Source organism: Triticum aestivum, chromosome 2B (assembly GCF_018294505.1).
Source record: "Triticum aestivum cultivar Chinese Spring chromosome 2B, IWGSC CS RefSeq v2.1, whole genome shotgun sequence".
Lineage (NCBI taxonomy): Eukaryota > Viridiplantae > Streptophyta > Magnoliopsida > Poales > Poaceae > Triticum > Triticum aestivum.
This window is the reverse complement of record NC_057798.1, coordinates 325,643,054-325,666,467: the sequence shown is the minus strand read 5'-3', so window position 1 is coordinate 325,666,467 and position 23,414 is coordinate 325,643,054.

Below are 23,414 nucleotides of genomic sequence, written 5' to 3'. Positions count from 1 at the left end.
TGTCCTCCTCATCACTCCCGCCCGAGGAAGAATCTTCGCTATCAGAAGAGCTCTCCATGCAGCACCTCGCCTGAGTCCCGAAGCACCCAAAGACCTTGACGGAGAGGAGGCCGCCCTCCATCAGCTTGAAATGGAGGGTAAGCCCCGCCGTTAAGCGATGGATATGAGTGAATGTCTTCCACCCTCGGCCAAGATACATCACATGAGGGGCTGGGAAGTCAACGCGAGCTCGCGTACCGCTGATCCGACGGCCCCTCATGTGCAACTGCAAGGACTCTGGCGGATCCAGCTCCATCTCGCTTGCAAATGGGGTCGGGAGACGAAGACGATGGTGAGGCGACCGACGCAGCCTGACGAAGAACTCACAAGGGTCATCCCCAACAAGGCCCTCCATGGGGGGGAGGAACTACTAGCGGAGGCAGGACCGGCGCACCGCCCCGTTCTCCTCTTCCCTGAGTGCCTCAACCTCGTCCGCGGCCTCACCCCTCCCCCTTCCCCTCGCGACTGGCTCTGCCACCGTGGGTAAAGGGGAAGGGAGGGCGCGTTGTCGAGCAGTGACCCTCGCCGCCACCGTTGAAGAGCCAGGATCCCCTCTCTCCATGGCGGATGGGGGGAGCGGAAGGGTAGAAGCTGAAGAAAAAAGAAGACGGAAGAGTATGGGACTCCATTTGTAGCCCCCCCCCCCCCGGCTCCTTATAAAGAGCCAGGATGGGGGCTCAGCCGCCCCACTCAGCCAATCGAGACACGGAAGGCGCAGGGAACTGGGACCAACTCACTGCCCCGGCCTGCGACGGCCCGGTTCCCCGCCTCCACCATTCGCCACCCTGAGCATGTGAGAACCACATGGCGGGCATGCAGGACCGAGGCGACGGGTGAGGTGACCTCTCCCCACACCGTGATCGTGGGGGGCTGGGCGCCTTGAAGACCACGCCCCGGCCCCATTCAGTAAATGGGCCGAACCTCCACGCCTCCCTACGTTTATGTGGAAGGTGTGAACCGCCCCCTTTTACTGCGACGTGATGCATGCGCGCAGAGCTCAGCCCCACGCATGCCGCCCACGTCACACACGCCTCCCCATGCCAAGACACGCGCGGGAGGTGTGGGAAGCGCGGCGCGCGAAGGAACATACCACGGTAAAAACTACCCCGCCTGCCCGAGCACCGTTTTTGGGCCTAGCCCAACAACGCGATTACGCTCACGTGTGGACCAGGCCCGGGGGCTCCTATCGCTGTACAAAAAGAGGGGTACACTTTTCGTACCCCTATAACTGTGCACGGGCAGCTCGATCCACAGACCCCACCACGCCAAGCAAGGCAAGGGAGGTAAGCCAAGGTAATACCGAGGCTCGGAAAGAGCAGAACAACGCCAAGACCAAGACCACAAAGAGCAAAGGGGACGAAGCGGACTCCCCCGGCAAGATCCTTGCCGGGGGGGCGGTTTTAGCAAACCCGGCAAGGCCCTTGCCGTGGCAGCTCGCCCCACACCTACGGAGCGAATCACCCTTGAGTCCACTGCCCCCATGGGGCAAGGATTCGGGAGACATCCCCGTGGTGGCATGCAGATCTTTGTGAAGACATTCAAGATCAAATTCACACTATAGAAGGTGATGACCCCTGGCGGGATCCCAGCCAAGGAGGACCACAAGACCCCCGGCAGGAGCCTTGCGGGGGATGATAGCAGGCGCCACGGCAAGACCCTTGTCAGGGCTACGGCGAGGCCCTTGCTAAAGGCACCCGTAGGGCCACCGTCAGGCCCAAGCCAATTCCAAACCTCCACCACCGTTCGCATGCGGCTGCTGACCCAACCAGTTGGGCAAGCACCTGCGTGGCGGCAAGCAGATCTTCGTGGAGGCCCACCGCTGCGCCACCTCAGCTACCGGCCTGCCTACATGGCACCACAGGCACCGCTGGCCAGGGCGCGTGTCGACGCGATCGGCGACGGACAAGACTGGGCTCTCCTCCGCCCCCGATAAAGTAGGGACACCTAGGCACGACGCATTAAATGCGCCTTTTCACATAATGCGAGGGATAAACTCGTATCACTATGCCCTTTCCACCTCCTGTGTGCCACTGTGGCGGCCCCTTTCCCTATAAAAGGAGGACCCGGGTGACCAAGAGAGGGATTCGGCTTTTTGGAGCTCTTGACGCCCCATTGCTAGCTCAGGAATACAGATAAACAAATCACCAAAGCAGGAGTGGGGTTTTACGCATCCTCGCGGCCCGAACCTGGATAAAGAATCCGTGTGCTACCTATTTGATCCGCCCTTCTCACAACCCCGCGCCTCGCAACCGTAGTAGGGATTCTCGTGATCCCATAGGTGTTGTCCTTGCACCGACAAAGAATAACTGGAACGGCACAAGGACTTAAGCTTTCACGTACATGCCCATTGTCAATGAGGTGTTGTACTTGCCTTTGTATTTCCTTGATCTCTTCGGGGTTGACGCGATAGGGTGCCTTGTTCGGTAACGGTGCGCTAGGGATGAGGTCGATACGCTGTTCGATGCCTCATAGTGGAGGAAGTCCCGAAGGTAGCTCATCCGGGAAGACGTCCATGAATTCCTGTAATAGATTAGACAACACTAAAGGAAGATGGTGAGAGGTTTTAGTCCTTTCCGCTACATCTTTGCACACTAGGACATAGTGTATGACACTAGATGGGTTCTCACACACTTCTCTCATCTCTCTTTTGGTATCCAAAAGAACTAGGTTCTTCTTGTCGCTCCTCGTGGAGGCACTCAATTTGGGCTTGTGGCGCTCACTCTATTTTTGGTGGCTCACTCTCTCACTATTCTCTCCATGATTGGTGGTGGCTTGCCTGTTGGCAATCACTTGACTTGGTGACATAGGTTGTAGCACGTCCTTTCCCTTCATCTTGACGCTATAGTGATTGGTTCGCCCATTGTGGATGACGCCACGGTCGAATTGCCAAGGTCATCCAAGTAGGAGGTGGCAAACAGACATGGGAACCACACCACCACTCCAAGGTGTCTTTGTATGCTCCAATCTTGAAGGAGACTTGAACGGTGTGCTCCACTTGAATGGTGTCGGAGTCGCTAAGCCATTGGACCTTGTAGGGGCGAGGATGCTTCATCTCGACCAATTGTATCTTGGAACATAGCTCTTCACTTGCCAAGTTGTTGCAACTTCTCCGTCGATGATGACCTTCACGGAACATCCATTGATGCCCGCTTTGGTGTGGAAGATGTGGCAGCGTTCGTCTTTGTCTTGTTGGTGTTGAAGTGTCAAGACCTTGGAGACAACGAGAGTGGGGCTCAAATCATTGTCACTCCTTCCTCTAATGGGTATACACATATTCTAGTTGATGTTGATTATGTTACTAAGTGGGTAGAAGCTATTCCAACTAGTAGTGATGATCATAACACTTCAATTAAAATGCTTAAAGCAGTTATTTTCCCGAGGTTTGGAGTCCCTAGATATTTATTGGCTGATGGTGGTTCACACTTTATTCATGGTGCTTTCTGTAAATTGCTCGCTAAATATGATGTTAATCATAGAATCGCATATCCTTATCATCCTCAGTCTAGTGGTCAAGCAGAATTGAGCAACCGAGAAATAAAGTTGATTTTGCAAAAGACAGTCAATAGATCTAGAAAGAATTGGTCCAAGAAACTTGAGGATGCATTATGGGCTTATAGAACTGCTTATAAAAACCCTATGGGTATGTCTCCCTATAAAATAGTTTGTGGAGAAGCACATCACTTACCTCTTGAACTAGAACATAAATCTTATTGGGCAATTAAAGAGCTCAACTATGATTTCAAACTTGCCGGTGAAAAGAGGTTATTTGACATTAGCTCTGTTGATGAATGGAGAACCCAAGCCTATGAAAATTCCAAGTTGCTTAAAGAAAAAGTTAAAAGATGGCATGAAAAAAGGATACAAAAGCGTGAATTCAATGTATGTGACCATGTCTTGCTATAAAGTCTCATTTAAGATTTTTTGTAGGAAAGCTTCTCTCTAAATGGGAAGGTCATTACATTGTCGAGGAGGTTTATCGTTCTGGTGCCATCAAAATCAACAACACCAAAGGAAACAACCCTAAGGTGGTAAACGGGCAAAGAATCAAACATTATATCTTAGGTACTCCCATAAATGTTGAAATCAATATTATTAATACGATAACACCGGAGGAGTACATAAGGGAAACCTACCAGAACATTTCAGACTCCAAAAAGGAATAGGTATGTGGTGCGGTAAGCAAACCGACTCCCAAACTTTCCCAATAGCAATTTTACTCCGTTTTGGAATATTTAAAAATTAGGAAAATAAAATATAGTCCAAAAAGTTCACAAGGAGGGGACAAGCCATGGGGCCGCGCCCTACCCCCTGGGAGCGCCTCCCAGGATTGTGGCCACCTCGTGTGCCCTCCGGACTCCGTTTTCTTGTAGTACACTTATTTTGGTCGGTAAAAATTAAGTATATAATATCCCAAAGTTTTTGAACACCGTACCACATCAAATCCTATGTTCTTGTGTTTAGCTATTTCTGCGGCAGATTTGGAGCAAGATGTCTTTGCAAGAGTCGGTCGGGGAGAGCCTTGTCTCTCACCTGACACCCAGTCCGAGAATATACAACGAAGCTGATCACTTTGGGTGGTCGACGGAGGAAGAGATAGAGGTCAACCTTAAAAGAGTAGACACCATGGAGGAGGACCAAGAAACCACTTCTCGCCTTCAACCAGGAGCCTTGCTTGAGGAGCTTCAGAGCTCAGCAATACCGGATTTGGTCATACCTCCTGATGCTAGATTTTTCTCTTATGATAACTTGAAAAAGAGTGTTGCCCTTTCCCCCGCAGCCAAGAAGCATCCATGGGTGATCGGAGCTCTAGCCGTCACGGGAAAACTCCGTAAGGAAATAATGGATCTCAAGCAACAAGTCAATAGGCTCGAGGAAGAGAATCACATCCTAAAGGGTATTATTGCTAAGAATATTGGATCACCACCTCCGAAGAAAGAGACCTAAATACATGGGTATGGGCACTCCCCTTGGCTTGTGCCAAGCTTGGCGGAGGTGCCTCGGTATCGTATCACCATCACATCTTTTCCTTTATCATTTTTCTTAGTTCGATCCTTTTGGTTATATCTTGATCTAGTAGAATAAAGTTTTTAGTATGATCTAGCTTTGAGTTTTGCTTTGTGATCTATCTATGTAATCAAGTCCGTGAGTTATATAATAAATATTAGTTTTGAGTTGAGGGCTTTTCTTTCTTGCTATGATCTTGAGGGAAAAGAAAAAGAAAGAACAGAAAGAAATAAAAGGAGTATATAATAATCTTATGGAGAGTGATGACTTCACATATAAGAAGTATGTTGATTGAAACTTGTTGAGAATTGACAAACATAGTATTGGTAATTGTTGCAATTAAAAGGAAGTAATAAAGAAAGAGAGGTTCACATATAAATATATTATCTTGGACATCTTTTATGATGGAGCACTCATTAAAATATTATATGCTAAGAAGTCGATGTTGGACAAGGAAGGCAACATAATGAGTCATGTTTGCTTATTACCGAATAGAAGTTATATTGTCATGGATCCTCTAACATGTGACGCTTGCTTCCACCTCATACTATCCAAAACTTCCGCACCAAGTAGAGATACTACTTGTGCATCCAAAAACCGTAAACCCAATTTTGCCATGAGAGTCCACTATACCTACCTATGGATTGAGTAAGATCCTTCAAGTAAGTTGTCATCGGTGCAAGAGATAAAAATTCTGCCTTAAATATGTATGATCTATTAGTGTGAGAAAATAAGCTTTATATGAACTTGTGATACAGAAGAAATAAAAGTGAAGGACTACATAATAAAGTTCTTTATCACAGGGGGCAATATAAAGTGATATTCCTTTGCATTTATATTTTATGCATCCAAACAAAAAGCGCATGACAACCTCTGCTTCCCTCTGCGAAGGGCCTATTTTTAAATTTTTAGTAATTACCTTTATGCAAGAGTCATGGTGATCTTCATCACTTCCTGTATTTTGCCTTCTTCTCTTGGCAAGCATCATGTGTTGGGGAAAGATCTAGACACATATATCCACTCAAATGTAGGTGATCATGAGTTATTATTGTTGACATTACCCTTGAGGTAAATAGTTGGGAGGTGAAACTATAAGCCCCTATCTTTCTTTGAGTCTGATTGAAGCTTTGATCTCATAAGTACCGCGTGAGTTCTAGCAATTATGAAAGACTAAAAGATGATTGAGTATGTGGATTTGCTAGACAAGCTCTTATATTGACTCTTTTCGATGTTATGATAAATTACGATTTCTTCAATGACTGAGATCATAGTTTGTTGGTTTTCCATAGAGTTCTTGATTCATACTTTATCTTGTGAATGAATTGTCACTTTAGCATAAGAAATTATATGCCAATATATGTTGTTGTTCTAAAGATGATCATGATGCCTTCATGTCCATATTTTATTTTATCGACACCTCTATCTCTAAACATGTGGACATGATTATCGATTTCGGCTTTTGCTCGAGGACAAGTGAGGTATAAGCTTGGGCGAGTTGATACATCCATTTTACAAATATTGATATTTATTGCATTATGGGCCATTATTACACATTATGGTACAATACTGATGCCTTTTTTCTCTTATTTTACAAGGTTTACATGAAGAGGGAGAATATGGCACCTGGAATTCTAGACTGGAAAGGAGCAAATCTTAGAGATCTATTCTCCACAACTCCAAAAGTCCTCAAAATTTACGGATAATTATTTTGGAATATATTAATAATATTGGGCAAAGAAAATACCAGAGGGGACCCACCAGGTGGCCACAAGCCTGGGGGCGTGCCATACCCCCTAGATGCGCCCCTAGGGCTTGTGGGCCCCCTTTCAGGCCTCCGGTGCCCCTCTTTTGCTATATGATGTCTTTTGACCTGGAAAAATGAGAAGGAAGATTTCGGGACGAAGCACCGCCGTCTCGAGGTAGAACCTGGTCAGAAGCAATCTAGGGCTCCGGCGGAGCTATTCTGCTGGGGAAACTTCCCTCCAGGAGGGGGAAATTGAAGCTATCGTCATCACCAACAATCCTCTCATCGAGAGGGGGTCAATATCCATCAACATATTCACCAACACCATCTCCTCTCAAACCCTAGTTCATCTCTTGTATCTGATCTTTGCCTCAAAACCTCGGATTGGTACATGTGGGTTGCTAGTAGTGTTGATTACTCCTTGTAGTTGATGCTAGTTGGTTTATTTGGTGGAAGATGATATGTTCAGATCCTTGATGCTATTAAATACTCCTCTGATTATGAACACGAATATGCTTTGTGAGTAGTTATGTTTGTTCCTGAGGACATGGGAGAAGTCGTGTTATGAGTAATCATGTGAATTTGGTATTTGTTTGATATTTTGATGAGATGTATGTTGTCTTTCCTCTAGTGGTGTTATGTGAAGGTCGACTACATGACAGTTCACCATGATTTGGGCCTAGGGGGAGGCATTGGGAAGTAATAAGTAGATGATGGGTTGCTAGAGTGACAGAAGCTTAAACCCTAGTTTATGTGTTGCATCATAAGGGGCTGATTTGGATCCATATGTTTCATGCAATGGTTAGATTTATCTTAATTCTTCTTTCATGGTCGCTGAGGGAGTCCATGATTATGGGGTCCTCGGGGAGCCGGCTTATGTTAAATGGGACGGATTAATGGGCCATGAAGATACAAGACAGAAGGCCCTCCCTCGTGTCCGGATGGGACTCTCCTTTGCGTGGATGGCAAGCTTGGCGTTTGGATAATGTATCTTCCTTTCTCTGTAAACCGACTCTGTATAATCATAGGCCCCTCCGGTGTCTATATAAACCGGAGGGTTTAGTCCATAGAGGCAATCATAATCATACAAGCTAGACATATAGGGTTTAGCCATTACAATCTCGAGGTAGATCATCTCTTGTAACCCCTATACTCATCAAAGTTAATCAAGCAGGAAGTAGGGTATTACCTCCATCAAGAGGGCCCGAACCTGGGTAAACATCGTGTCCCCTGCCCCCTGTTACATTCGATCCTTAGACGCATAGTTTGGGGCCCCCTACCCGAGATTTGCCGGTTTTGACACCGACATTGGTGCTTTCATTGACAGTTTCACTGTGCCATCGCTAGAAGGCAAAATGTCTCCATCGATCATCCACAACAATACGGCCTTGAGGGAGACTTTTCTCCCCGACCAAGTTTTCGTATTCGACGGCTTCGCACTGCGCGCCAACTAGATTGGACATCTGGAATAGATCGACAGCTACGCCCCTGGTCATCAGATCAGTTTTGGAAATATGAACTATGTCGTTGACATCTGAGGAGACTTGATCTTCCAAGGTTTCATGGCCCCAACCACTGCTCTGGCCTTAGATCCGGAGCACATCACCAGGTCCGAAGGCGGGAGTTTAGAGCCTGTCAGACTCTCTGCAGCTATAGTGCTTGGCACGGGAGAATCGGAGGGGATCGCGTCACCGGCAGGCTTGGAGTTACGCTAGGCTCCCTCTATCATCATAAAGCCGGACTCGCCTCCGGACACTAGCTCCGAACTCTCGAGGTCCGCATCATGTGAGCTTGGCCAGGGAACTTCTGTCCCGCCCAACTCCACGACTCTCGCATCCCCGTCCAAACCACGCTCTTAAACGAGGCCCTTGACTTAATGTGATCCCTCGCCATTGCGGAAGAATCACTATCGAACTACGCCCAACCCACACTAGTGGCTGAGAGTGGCGAATTTTATGTCCCACCCACCACCCACTTCGTAGCCACTATCGAGGATTTAACTGACATGCTAGACTATGACTCAGAAAACATTGACGGTATGGACGACGATGTCGGAGATGAGAAGAGCCAGAACCCGCCGTTCACTGGACGCCGGACGGCCACTTCCACATCTGACGTGTACATGCTGGACACACCCGAAGAGGATGACGACGACAACAGGAAGGATCCGATTGAGGACAAACCAGCTGAAGCACCTCCGAAGCGTCGATGTTAGCGCCGCCGCTCAAAATAGCGTCGCGACAAAGACAGCAACACTGGCACCAGAGACAATAACACTCCGGAGAACACCGAAGACCCTGAAGCCCATATCGAGCCAACATCCGAACAGGACAATTGGGAGGATGGGCAAATTAACCCTGATGAGCTGGTCGGGAACGAGGACTCGGAGGATAGTAATTATCTACCACCCATCGAGGATGATGTAGCCTCGGCGATAAAGATTTCACGTGCCGGAGGAACCCCTTGAACAAGATGGCTTTAAGCGCCGGCTAATAGCCACTGCAAGAAGCCTGAAAAAGAAGCAGTAGTAGCTTTAAGCTGATCAGGATTTGCTCAATGACAGATGGACTAATGTCTTAGCAGCCGAGGAATAACGCCCAACTAAGAGTTACCCGAAGCGCAATCTGCTACCCCAATTCGACGATGAGGCCCTGGAGCCTATACCGACAACACGTAACGCTGTTGATGGACCTGACCGACCACCTCGTTGCCGGGACAAAGCGGCAACTCAAGCCAAACACCAGCCCGCAGCACCTCGTCGTAGAGGCAGAGAGACAGCGGCTGCAGGATACACGTATGACCTACGACATGACCTGGACAATAGATCCGGTCAGACCAGATCAATTTATGGATCAAGGGGGCGTGTCCCAGCGCGAGCAGACGGCCATCAGGCCTGGCGCGACAAGCATAACCTCACCAGGGCCAAAACCCGCATATGGACTTTATCCGAACTGTGTCGTGATGTTGCCCGATACAAAGGCGCCGCACACCCCCTATGCTTCACCGATGAGGTAATGGAGCACCAGTTCCTAGAAGGGTTTGAACCCGTGAACATTGAATCAAACGATGGCACAACAGATCCCGCGGTATGGATTGAAGACTTTCTTCTCCACATTCACATGGCTCGCGGTGATGATTTACATGCCATCAAATACCTCCCCCTAAAACTTAAGGGACCAGCTCGGCACTGGCTAAATAGCCTCCCGGAAAACTCTATTGGAAGTTGGGAAGACATGGAAGATGCCTTTAGAGACAACTTCCAAGGCACATATATCCGGCCTCCGGACGCCGATGACCTCAGTCACATAGTCCAGCAGCCTGGAGAGTCAACCAGAAAATTTTGGACCAGGTTCCTAATTAATAAAAAGAACCAAATTGTCGACTGTCCAGACGCTGAAGCCTTAGCAGCTTTTAAATACAGCATCCACGACGAATGGCTCGCCCGACACCTCGGCCAAGAGAAGCCGAAGTCCATGGCAGCCCTCACAGCACTCATGACCCTCTTTTGCATGGGCAAAGATAGCTGGCTAGCCCGTAACAGAAAGAGTACTAGCGACCCTGGCACTTCTGAAGCCAGAAACGGCAATGGCAGGCCCCGACGCAACAAAAACAAGCGTTGAAACAACAATGACAATAGCGAAGACACGACGGTCAAGCTGGATTCAGTGGCTCCAAATCTGGTCAGCGGAAGAAGCCATTCAAAAGAAACAAAGATGGTTAATCTAGTCTGGACCGAATACTCGATCGACCTTGCCAGATTCACGCCCCCCCCCCCCCCGCCCCCCCGACAAGCCTGCCAACCATACCAACAGAAGTTGTTGGGTCTTTAAACATGCCGGTAAGTTAAACATCAGACATAAGGGGAAAGGGTCGCCCAGCGAGGACGACGATGTGGAGCCTCGCCCATCGAACACAGGGTGACGGAAGAAATCCCCCCCCCCCCCCGAGGTCAAAACGGTGAACATGATATACGTTGCTCACAACCCCAAGAGGAAGCGCAAGCGCGCGTTAAGGGATGTCTATGCAATAGAGCCAGTCGCCTCAAAATTTAACCCATAGTCAGCATGTCCCATCACTTTCGATCGTAGAGACCACCCGACCAGTATCCGTCATGGAGGTTCCGCCGCGTTGGTCCTTGACCCAATTATCGATGGATTCCACCTCACGAGAGTCCTCATGGACGACGACAGCAGTCTTAACCTGCTCTATCAGGACATGGTCCGCAAAATGGGTATTGACTCGTCAAGAATCAAGCCCACCAAAACTACCTTCAAAGGAGTAATACCTCGTGTAGAGGCCCGCTGCATGGGCTCAATCACATTGGACGTCGTCTTTGGTTCGCCTGACAACTTCCGAAGCAAAGACTTGATCTTCGACATTGTCCCTTTCTGCAGTGGCTATCACGCATTGCTCGGACGAACCTCGTTCGCTCGCTTCAATGCAGTCCCGCACTATGCTGATCTAAAACTCAAGATGCCAGGACCACGCGGTGTTATAACAGTCAATGGAAACATGGAGCGCTCCATCCATACTGAGGAACACACAGCAGCCCTCGCAGCGGAAGTACAGGGTGGCCTTATCAAGCCAAACCCTACATCGGCAGTCAAGCCCCCGGACACTGTCAAACGAGTCCGGACTACCCCGCAGAACGATAGTCCGGCTCGTTAGGAGCTCGATTAGCAATTCGGCCTTCGTCTCACCCCAACCGAATTGCAGCATATGTACCACGCGTACATAACTACGCACTAAAGATACCATGGGCAAATATGGAGGCATATCAAAGATAAAGTCCACAATATGGCTCGACCCTACTCGGACCCTCATATCCTTTTTTTATTTTTTTTATTTTTTCAGGTTCCTTACAACCCACATCACCTTTTGATGGTGCCAAGGGCCCTTTTTCCAGGCCCCTTATGAAAACCCGATTGTTGATCCTCTCAAAGGATCATACACCAAGGCGAAAAGTAGCGCAAACGTGCGGCCGAGTATCTAATGGATCTTCAAAGATCACCTCTTACTTTTTTATGACCTGTACACAGCTTTCCCTTGTGCTCAACATGTAAAATGGCCTCGATTCTTATAGCATTCTCTGTACAAATACGTCTTGACGTATCAATCAGACTATAATGGAAACAGTTTTCCACCCAACCTATTCGGTACTAGCTTATTTCCTAATCTGTATTCCCTCTTTTTTGTCCGATTGTCATGTACACCTCGGCACGACTTAAATCGCCAGGGGCTCCATTCAGCCACGTACATTTCTTAAAAATAGAATAAGTCCGAACACTTTTATAGTACAATTCAGCGTCCCGAATATAGCATTATATGCATCGGCTCCGAATCATGTCTTTGGTCAATAGTTGGGTTGCCCGGCTCCTATGGTTATTGCCTTATGTTCCGCTTGTTCGGCTAAGGTAGTAAAGGGAGAACTACTGTGATTGTGTTTCTGGTTCATCCAGATAAACGCCTCAGTAGAGAAAGCCGAAAACTAACTGTCATGATGTGGCGAGAGCTGGTCAGCTATTCGGTGACTAAGTATAAATCTCTTGTGATTTTTTCTGTGTTACGTGAAGGACCAGTCTTTACCTGGTCAGGAATCTACAGCACCCAAGTTCGGATAATCGAATAAACCAGGGGCTACGCCTACAATCCTATTGTCAAACTCCCATGACTAAGTGAGAGTGATAAAGCCGCATAGTCCGGTTGCCTGGTTTGCCGCACTAGCACGTCCTTCAAGGACCAAGCCGTTGGGTTAAGTGTGTTCATGTGTTGTTCCAAACACCCCCGTACTACCTATGTGGGGGCTGAAGCCGACGACTGGCCAACTCTCAGATACCGTAAATAGCCGCACAGGAGGGAAATAATTTGAGATGAAACAAGCAAAAGTATTATACAAAAGTCTTATTTTCATAATACAAAGTTCGGGCAGCACAGATAAATTCATTCAAAAATGATGTCCTTCAAACACTGTCCCTCTACAATGCGGGATCCTTCCAGGACTTCGTCAAAATACCGCTCCGGCGTGCAGTGCTCCTTGCCTACAGGCGGTCCCTCGGTTGCAAGCTTGGTGGCACTCATATTCGCCCACTGCACCTTGACACGGGCAAAGGCCATCCGGGCACCTTTGATATAGACTGACCGCTTTATAGTGTCAAGCCGAGGGGAGGCATTGACTAGCCACTTCACGAGCCCGAAGTAACTGTTGGGTATGGGTTCGGCTGGCCAAAGACGGACTATAACATCCTTCATGGCCAATTCGGCCACCCTATGCAGTTCGGTCAGCTGCTTCAGCTGATCACTCAGGGGCATTGGATGCTCTGGCGCAAGGTACTGCAACCAGAACAACTGATCCGTTGAGCTCCCCTCTTCGTCTTGGAAGAACTCTGCAGCATCAGCAATACTCCGAGATAGATCTGCAAACGCTCCTGGAGAACTCCAAATGCGGGTTAGTAAGGTGTACCTTCTCCTTACAAATTTGCTCTGTATATTAAAGGCCTTACCCGCCGCGATCTACTTTGCCTCTTGGATCTCCCGGCAGGCGCCTTGGGCTTCAACCTGGGCCTACTTCGCACTTTGGAGCGCCGTAGCAAGTTCGGAGTCTCGATCTGACACCTTGCGCTCAAAGGACTCACATTTTCTTATAGCATCCTTGAACTCTTGTTAGACTTCATCCAACCTCGCTTCAGGTTTTAGGCGGGTGGCTCGTTCCTCCTCCGCCTCCTTCTTGGCTTTGGCTAGCGCGCTCTTGAGGGTCTCGACCTTAGACGCATCAACTATGAGCATAATTATAAAACTCATTTAGATAACAAATCAGAACTCATATCATTTCAGATATATTTCAGTATCACATACCTTGCTTTTCCTCCAACTTCCGCTTTAGTTTGGACACTTCGGTAGTGTGGGAGGTTGAGCTAACATCGAAGCCTGTTTATCCAAATAGATAAATATGTTATCTCCTGCAAAGAATTATTCGATCCTCTGTTCGGCCATTCTTCGCGAACGCCGAACAGAGTCTCAGGGGCTACTATCTATACATAGGCATTCCTTTTACATATACAAATAGCCAAAAAAAATTACATCACATACCTCAAAGCCTATTAGAAGGCTGGTATAGGCTTCATTCAGTCCATTTTTAGCAGACCGAACCTTTTCAACCACCATACCCATAAGGGTATGATGTTCCTCCATAATGGAGGCACTCTGAAGCGCTTCCACCAGAGTGTCGGGTGCCTCCGAATTGACAGAGGTCGACGGTGGAGGGGGTGTGCCCCCTTCTTTCGAAGGAGGTTGCTGGCCCGATTCTGGAGCCGTATGGATCTCCGGGATAATATCCGAGCGGGGGCCGAATTGGGCATGGCCCCCGTCGCTGGTCTCCATGGGGGTCGGTTCCCCCTCTTTTCGGCAACAGGGGTATTACCCTCCGCCACCACCTTCACGGGCTCCCGCGCCTCACCATGACCTGGAGAGGTTCTTCGGGACAACACTTCGGTGTTGTCCGTAGCAGTGGGCAGAGAGGCCTGCAGAGGCAACTCGCTCTCCATCATGTTTGGCCCCAGCAAATTCCTAGAGGACGATGATTGTTGAGGGGGATCGCGAGCCGGACTACAATGCGCAATTCAATATGTTAGAACCACAAGGCATAAAATCGGATATATGTACGGTGTCTTTGGATACTTACGTTCCGGCCAGGGGCTTCGGCCAGGGGTGCCACTCAGGGATGGTGTTGGCGTCTGATTCGGAATCATCCGAAAGGGAGAGTTTCCCCTTCTTGGACACCTCCGCCTCTAGGTCCACGGAAGCCACCCTTTTCTTCTTTCCCCCCTTAAGGGGAGAATTGCTCTCTTCCTCCTTTTCATCTTCGTCATGAGAGGAGAGAATCTTGGTGTCTTCGGACACAACGTCCGAAGCGCCTTTAAGGTTGAGGCAACCTCTAGCCTCCTTGCCCTTCTTCTTGGCCTTATTCTCCGGCGCCTGATACGGCACCAGAACCAGCATCCTCGTCAACAGAGGAATGGCTAGGTCTTCGGGTAGCAGAGTCGAAGATTGAATCCGCTTCACCTTCTTTGTCCAGCCTTGTGGGAAGAATGGAAAGCTTAGTTTACCCCTTGGATTTTCAAATACAGGTCATCAGAAAACTTACGGGAGTGGGCAGATGAGCGCAGTCGAGGCCGAGGTCTTCGGTCATTTTTGGCCACGACTTCTGAGCCTTGAAAAGCAGCTTCCATATGTCTTCGTGCGTCGTGCCAAAGAACCGCTGCAGGGTCCAAGGACTGGCTGGGTCGAATTCCCACATATAGAGAGTCCGGTGTTGGCAGGGGTGAATCTGGCGAAAAAGCATCACCTGGATCACAGTGGCAAGACTGGTGTTCTTGTCTATCATACCCTTGACGCGCTTCTGCAGCATCATCACCTCGTCGGATGACGCCCAATCCAGGCCCTTGTTGAGCCATGATGTAAGCCGCATTGGAGGCCCGAACTTGAACTCCGGGAGGGTGGCCCATGTGGCATCGCAGGGTTCCGTGATATAGAACCACTCCTGCTGCCATCCCTTGACGATCTCCATGAAGGTCCCCTTGGGCCAGGTGACGTTGGGAAGCTTGCTCACCACGGCGTCACGGCACTCCGCATGTTGACCATAAACCACCTTCGGCTTCACATTTAAGACCTTGAGCCATAGGCTGAAGTGGGGAGGATGCGGAGGAATGCCTCGCACACGACGATAAACGCCGAAATGTCGAGGAAGGAATTTCGGGCTATATCATGGAAATCTAGCCCGTAGTAAAACATGAGACCGCAAAAGAAAGGATGGACGGGAAACCCTAGTCCGCGAAGGAAATGGGGGATGAGCACTACCCTCTCATTAGGCTCCGGGGTGGGAATGATCTGCTTCTTGGCAGGGAGCCGGTAGGCTATGTCCGCGGCCAAGTACCCTGCTTCCCGGAGTTCCTTGATGTTCCCCTCTGTAACAGAGGAAGCCATCCACTTGCCCTGTGCTCAAGATCCGGACATGGCTAGAGTGTTTGGTAGCGATGGAAAAGATTGAAACTTGGGTGCTGGAGCTCGAGGGAAGATGGGCTGAGGAGGAAGAAGGCGTGGGGTAAAAAGACGGATCCTTATCTTCTTATAAAGGTAGTGGATATCAAACGCCCCCCCACAAATCTTAAAACTTGCCTATTCCTAAGGGGACGTGCGAATGGCATGGTTGGATTACCCAAACCCGTATTGATGAGAATCCCATGATAAGGGTACACGATCTCTGCTTTAACAAGATGTGTCAATGGCCGTGCCTCGAAACACGAACAGGGGATGTGAAACGGCTCAAAATATTAACAAGGCCAGAACATAACATCTTGCCAAAAATGTTGCCAGTGGATGTGACTTACTTTCATCTAAGTATGAGGTCCTTGGGGAGCCGGCTTATGTTACATGGGCCAGATTAATGGGCCGTGAAGATAGAAGACAGAAGGCCCTCCCTCTTGTCCGGATGGGACTCTCCTTTGCGTGGATGGCAAGCTTGGCGTTCGGATAATGTATCTTCCTTTCTCTGTAAACCGACTATGTACAACCCTAGGCCCCTCCGGTGTCTATATAAACCAGAGGGTTTAGTCCATAGGGGCAATCATAATCATACATGCTAGACATATAGTGTTTAGCCATTACGATCTTGAGGTAGATCAACTTTTTTAACCCCTATACTCATCAAAGTCAATCAAGCAGGAAGTAGGGTATTACCTCCATTAAGAGGGCCGAAACCTTGGTAAACATTGTGTCCCCTGCGTCCTGTTACCTTCGATCCTTAGACGCACAGTTCGGGACCCCATACCCGAGATCTGCCGGTTTTGACACCGACAGTCGCGGATGCTTGCGAGAGGGGTTAATCATAAGTGGGAGGCTTGTCCAAGTAAGGATAGCACCCAAGCACCAGTCCACCCACATATCAAATTATCAAAGTAACAAACGCGAACCATATGAGCATGATGAAAACTAGCTTGACAATAATTCACATGTGTCCTCGGGAGCGCTTTGCTTTATATAAGAGTTTGTCTAGTCTTGTCCCTTGCTATAAAAAGGATTGGGCCACCTTGCTGCACCTTTGATACACTTGTTACTTGTTACCCATTATGAATTATCTTATCAAAGAACTATTTGTTATCGATAATTTCAGTGCTTGCAGAGAATACCTTGCTGAAAACCGCTTGTCATTTCCTTCCGCTCCTCGTTGGGTTTGACACTCTTACTTATCGAAAGGACTATGATAGATCCCCTATACTTGTGGGTCATCACTAGACCAGATGTACCTTATCCAATGTTGAAGATGGATCAATCAATGTTGAAGATGGATCAATGATCACTCAATAGTGTAACAAGGAAATAGCACAATTAGTACCAGATCTTATCGATTCTCACACCTACACAAATAAAGCTTTTGGAGTAGCTTGGTAAGGATGGTGGCACAGAATTTATGCGAATGTTAGAAAGATACAATAATGTTGAAAAAGATTTGCAAATTCACAAATGAAACAAGTAGACCTATAGCAATATGAGGCATGCGTAAACAGACGCATAGATAGATAAATGGGGTCGTGCAACCAAGGAATGAGCTCAAAAAGTAGAATCCATGGAAAATGCTCTTGTTGCTCAACACTAGAGAAACGCTAGCACGATTGCTCGATAGGCGGATACCAGACTTGTGCACAACCTACAAGCAAAAATGCAATGACTTCTACCCCAAGTATGCTATACATGTATGATTTTTCGGCGAGTCATCTCACGATGATCAAGGATGACCGAGTATGGAAATTTGTATGCAATATGATATGATGCTATGGCACTTGCTTAAAAGCTCTTTGCTTATATTTTTCTTTGCTTAAAAGCTTTTTGGCTCTTTCTCTTTTGAGATCTTTCGTTGGCCACTTATGCAAAATGCTCGAACCAAGATAGCAATTATGTATATGCGGGAACAACCTTGTGACACAAGAGATGATACCAAGATGATATGGTGTGTATGCAATGGAATGCGCTTATCACTAATGTGCACAATTAACATTACCGGCAATACTCAATGGCTAGTCTTGATAGGCAAGTGACAAAAAAGGGGCTAGGGGTTAACAATGCAATGGCAAGGGATAATATGCAATGTATGTCATCGAGGTTACCATCCTTGCTTACGGTCGCGGTCTCAAAATGGTGTAGTGGTTGTTGTTGATGATGAACTCATTGGCGAAGATGAACATTGGTTTTGTCGATGTCGAACCGTTCCTAGTTAGCCGAAACACCCTAGGAAATGGAGAACCGCAACTCAAATTCTCAAAGCAAAAGTCAAATGGAGGTAGCAGAAAGCGGTAGTGTAACTAGGTACGTCAACGGGTTTGCGAAAGTGGAATGGACGAATGGTGGTGGTCAAAGATGGGTATTCGAAAAGATGGCGGCGGCTGAAATTTCTGGAGCAATTCAGTTTCGACAGCCGGAAGCCGGATGATCCGGGCTGGTCCGATGATCTAGGTGTCGGTCCGAATCATCCCAAATCATCCGGGAAGGTCAACCAGCACGGGCTACGGCTCGGGATGAACTCTAAATTATAGGGAAAAAATGGGGGAATTTTGGGTAGATTTCATGGTGGAGATGGTGGGGAATAGGTAGATCCACTTGCAACACAACGAATCAACGGATCAAATTCAAGAAAACATCATCAAACCAACAAGTCATAAATTTTTTTGGTATGGCTATTTTTGTGGGGATTTTCGAAGTTGGACAAAAACACACAAAATTAGGCTAGAAATGGTGTGGGAGATTCCAAGTTCGTGATCAACGTGGCTCATGATACCAAGATGATGTAGGGTGTAACCCTAATGCCCGATCTTTCATGTGGAGGGGGGTTCTGGAAGAACACGAAGAACACATAAGAACACACAAGATGAAAACACTCAAATCAACTAGATCCAATCACACATGTGCTAGATCCAAGTACACAAAGAGGGAAACAAATGTACAAATCCAACAAAGGGAGATACAAAGGTAACTAGTTCATCTCCATGAAGGAGGTCTTGAATCCACTAGGGGATCTTCCCACAAGACGGGGTCTTGAATCCACTTGGGGGATCTTCTCCTAGGAGGCCTTGATCTCCAAAGGAGTAGGGGTACAAGTGGATGAGCAAGGCTCTATCCCCAAAATGATCTATCACAATGCTAACCCTAAAATGGTGGAGGAGGAGGAGTATATATAGTCTATAGGGGGGCGAAGGGGTACATGGACCTTGGCCCAAATCATGCACGCACGCACTGTCCGGATGATCCAGATGTTGGTCGGGATGATCCGGGCGTGTCATGAAGGCTACTAGCTGTCCGAATGTCTGAGTCCTGGTCAAGATGTCCATGTCCGTCCGGATGATCCGGGCTGGGGTCCGGATGATCCGCCTTTGTTCGAGGGCTTGCGGTCCTCATGTCGCGCGGTAGCCGGATTGTCCGTGCGAGGGGACGGATTGTTCGTGCTCTGTACGAATCGTCCGAGCCTTGGTCCGGATCATCCGTCAACTCCTGAGTTGCTCGTTATATTCTCCGTCTTCGTGATTGCTTCTCTCCTTCGATCGTACTTTCTCCTTAGCTTCTCCATGGCTGGATCCTTGGTATCTGAGTATGCAAAGTGTTTCCACTTGACTTAGTAGCCATGTCTCGTGTGATTCGAAAGGGAGTAGCGAGAGGAGTGATGTCAGGTCTCAAGAGCTCTTGCATGTGCATGTGTCACGGGTCCACTTGGTACTTGGTGAGACAGCAGTAGGTCCATGGGGACGACCCTGGGATGCTCCACATCACCTGGAGTGGGGCAATCCAGACGAGGTCGATGCTCTTTAAGAGTAGATCTAGATCCTCAAGAAGAAGTACAAGCTGGTGGATGTAGTGGACGTGATTGTGCATCGGTACATCCTCCCACTCTAGCTCTGGGCTATCCCTATGTGGCTTTACAAGCCCGAGGACACACCAACTCTGCGGAACTTGTTCCGCACCAGCATAGATGGGATGTGGACAACTCTCTTAGAGCCATCCCAAAATGAGATCCCCACCGATGGGCCAGACTATGATTACAGTGCCGTACGCAGACCCTCCGAGGTAAGCATCACCTTATATGCTCAACAATGGTTTCGTATTTCGTATTTGTCTGAATCACCCTTCCCTGCTTTTATAAATGAGCGTCCAAGGCGGCGCTCATCACGTGCTCGAAGCCGCTGCCCAAGGATCAGCGGACCCCCGACCTGCAGACCCTCTTCGTTGTGGTACCTTCAAAGGCCCCGGCCAATGCTAAAGAGACAGAGAATAAGAGGAAGGGTCTTCAGATCAGAGATTCCGTGGAGGCTAGGTCCGAGAACATCCGACTTCTTTCATCGGACAAGGAGGAAAGAGAAGGAGAAGAAGGAAAGGAAGGCTCCTCCTCCCCTAAGAGAGAAAGGGCGGCGCCCGAGGACATGCCGCGTCTTGTGAAGGCTGCCGACGTCGCACCTCGGGTAGGGGGCCGAGCTGTTAGATTGGATTTATGGGTAACAAGAGATAGACGATGGTGATTTCACCCAAGTTCGGGCCCTCTTAAAGGATATAACACCCTACGTCCTGCCCTTTCTTGTATTATGGGTGTATCAAAATACAGAGTTGATCTACCCCGAGATCGTAAGTTGTTGTCTAAACCCTAGGGGTATAACGATGATGAATGTATGAACGGATCCTCTACGGACTAAACCCTCTAGTTTATATAGGCACCAGGGGTATATAGGGTTACACATGGTCGGTTGCCATCTAAGAATTACATGCTGAATCTAATAGATCTTTTTGGAGTACATGCCAAGTCTTCAGTGAAGCTGGATATGCGTAGGTTGGAGGCCTCCATAGTCCTTTCTATAAATGGGCCATCAGTTCGGCCGATGGACTAGGCCATCTAGGCCAGGACCCCTAGTCCAGGACACCGTCGCCTTACTTCTCCATGGAGTCAGCAGTCAAACGGCCCCCCATTTGGGCCTATCATGCAACTCTGCGTCCCTAGGGGGCAGAGTTCTCTTTCGGCCAACTGTTGGTGGCACGATTCATGCAGGCAGTGCAGATGAAGAACCTTCGGTGCCGCCATCGTCACCCCCTACTATGGTCCTGTTGGGACCAGTCGGGATGGCCTCGGCTCCCCCAAAAAAGGATTGGGGCGACCGGTGTCCCCGATGCCCTTGGAAACAACAGGTGTCTGCGGCGCTCTTGGAAATGACACCCCACCGGCAAGCCCTCCGGGATGGCCTCACACGCTCCATCAGCATGCACCATCCAGACAGAGAGGGGGGGCGGGCCACTCTCGGTATGGAACAGAATCTTCATGACCCACTTGAGCTTTTTTTCCTCTATGACGGATAGGTGGAGGCGCCTTGGGTCTTGCGACCCCTGGTACGTCCACAAAGGAAGTTGTTAATCTTGTAGAGGGGCTGCCCTCATCCGGTAAAAACTTAGAACCACCATACGTTTGTCAAGCTTTTCTTCTATGAGGCGTTTGATAAGCTTGAGTATAGGGTGGAGGGCTGCCCCAGCCAGACAACTCACCCATCCTTCACGTTCCTTTGCCGAAGCAGCTAGCGCATGCAGCTAGATGGATTCCCGTTGGGTATCAATGAGCATCCATTTCCAACGCCACTCATTCAAGGGTTCGTGAAAAATCAAGGGGATGAAATCATCCTCCGACTCCTTCCCGGACAAGCGGAATGTCACATAGCCCGAGGTATGGCTCCCGGGAACCCGGTGCGTAGAGAAGTGATGAAAGAGTAACAGGGACGGCCTCGCTCTCATGAACCCTTTGCATAATTGGGAGAAGATCGCCAAGACCAATACAACCTTTGGATGAAGGTGGAGGACATGGATTTGGAAATGATCTAGAACCGCCTTGAAGAAGTTTGAGAAGGGGGGAACTAAACCGGCGGCCGGGAAGTTGAGCAAAGTAGGAACCTCAGTGCTGCCCCCGAGGCATCACCTGCTGGAAGAAGATCCGTCAAGCCCCATGAGTGGTTTGCACCCCGACCAGAAACCAGAACTTTCTCAAGCTACGGTCGTCAGAAAAGGCGGACTGAAGCAAGGCCGGTGGGAGTCCCACCAGTTCTTTCCCTTGCTTTTCTCCTCCATTTCTCGCCTCCGACGTTGGACTGCGGCGAGACTAGGCTAGGATAAGAGCTTGGCTAGAGAAGTCTCAAGCAACTGTAAGGAAATTGGGGAGGGGGAAGATGGCCAGCAAGGCGTTAAACCATTTTCTTCTTCTTATAAATGAATCAATAAGAATTTAACCACTTGCTCATAAGCGAGATGACCTAAGATCTCTAAGGAACATTAAGAGCGACATGGAAGCCGAGAAGATAGTCCTAGCTTCAACGGGGTAATCCATTGAGCCTACGCTTGTGTGATAGGGCCTAGGCTGGCATTCATAGTCCCTATAAGAAGCCCCAGTCTACCACATGTCGTATCCCTGGGGTCACTAGGCCCCATTCCCCTCTTCGTTGGTTACCACAAGGCAAGAGGAAAATGGGTCCGGGGGCTACTGTCAGTGTAAATAAAACTAGGGTAATAACGATCTGGTATAGTGGCCTTGAAAACAAATCAGGCCTTGTGTTTTTGTGCGTAGGAGGACATCCTAAAGGGGCCAAGAAGAATCCGGTGGATCCTACCCTGCGTTTGGGCAGGACATTCTAGGGAAGGGGTGTAAGGCTGTGTCAGGGAACCGCCCCGGGAAGGGAACACCGATACGTCAGGGAAGGAAGACTTCATCCCCAAGGCAAACGGATGACGACCCACTCCTATAGGACGAGTGCTGACACCAGGTGCCAGAGTAAAGGGCATATGGTGGGGCCTCCCGCGTGTGCTCCTAGGAGATTAGTGTGAACCAAGGCACCTCGGGCTGCCTCAGTAAGATTCGCCTGCTGACCACCTTGCTATCGTGGCGGTACTTTGCCACTGCCCGACGAATGCCGAAGGAGATGGGTAAGTGCCTGGGGGTAATTCGCTACCCCATAAGAACAACATCATCACCTGTCCAGGCATGTTGTGGCCGACCATGCCCTCATGGTACGATCTATACAAGTCTATTTGAAAATGCGTTATATCGACTAGAGGGGGGTGAATAGGCGATTTTTACAAATTCGTCACTGAGGAATTTCTAGGTGAAGAAATTCCTAAGCAACAACACACTAGCAGCGGAATAAGTACTCAGGTATAAGCATAACAGAGTAGCAATATAGTCATCATGATGAAATGAAAACAAGCACAAAGTACAGATAGCGTGAAAATAGGATAAGCAGGCTGAAGACTATGTGACTGAAGAAATAGGATTGAGGAAATAGTGAAAGTATTCAGTCAAAGTCTTCAAACAGTAGTGATCAGGTTCATCAACACATAAATGAGGAAATGAAAGGGTTGAGGAAATAGAACCAGTTGGCTTGGTGAAGACAATGATTTGGTAGACCAGTTCCAACTGTTGTGACAGTTGTACGTCTGGTTGGAGCGGTTGGGTATTTAAAAATACCCGAGGACACACAGTCCCAGACACACCGTCCTCACCATATTCTCCTTGAGCTAAAGTCACACAGACCTCGACCAACCACTCATGGTAAGTCTTCAGGTGACT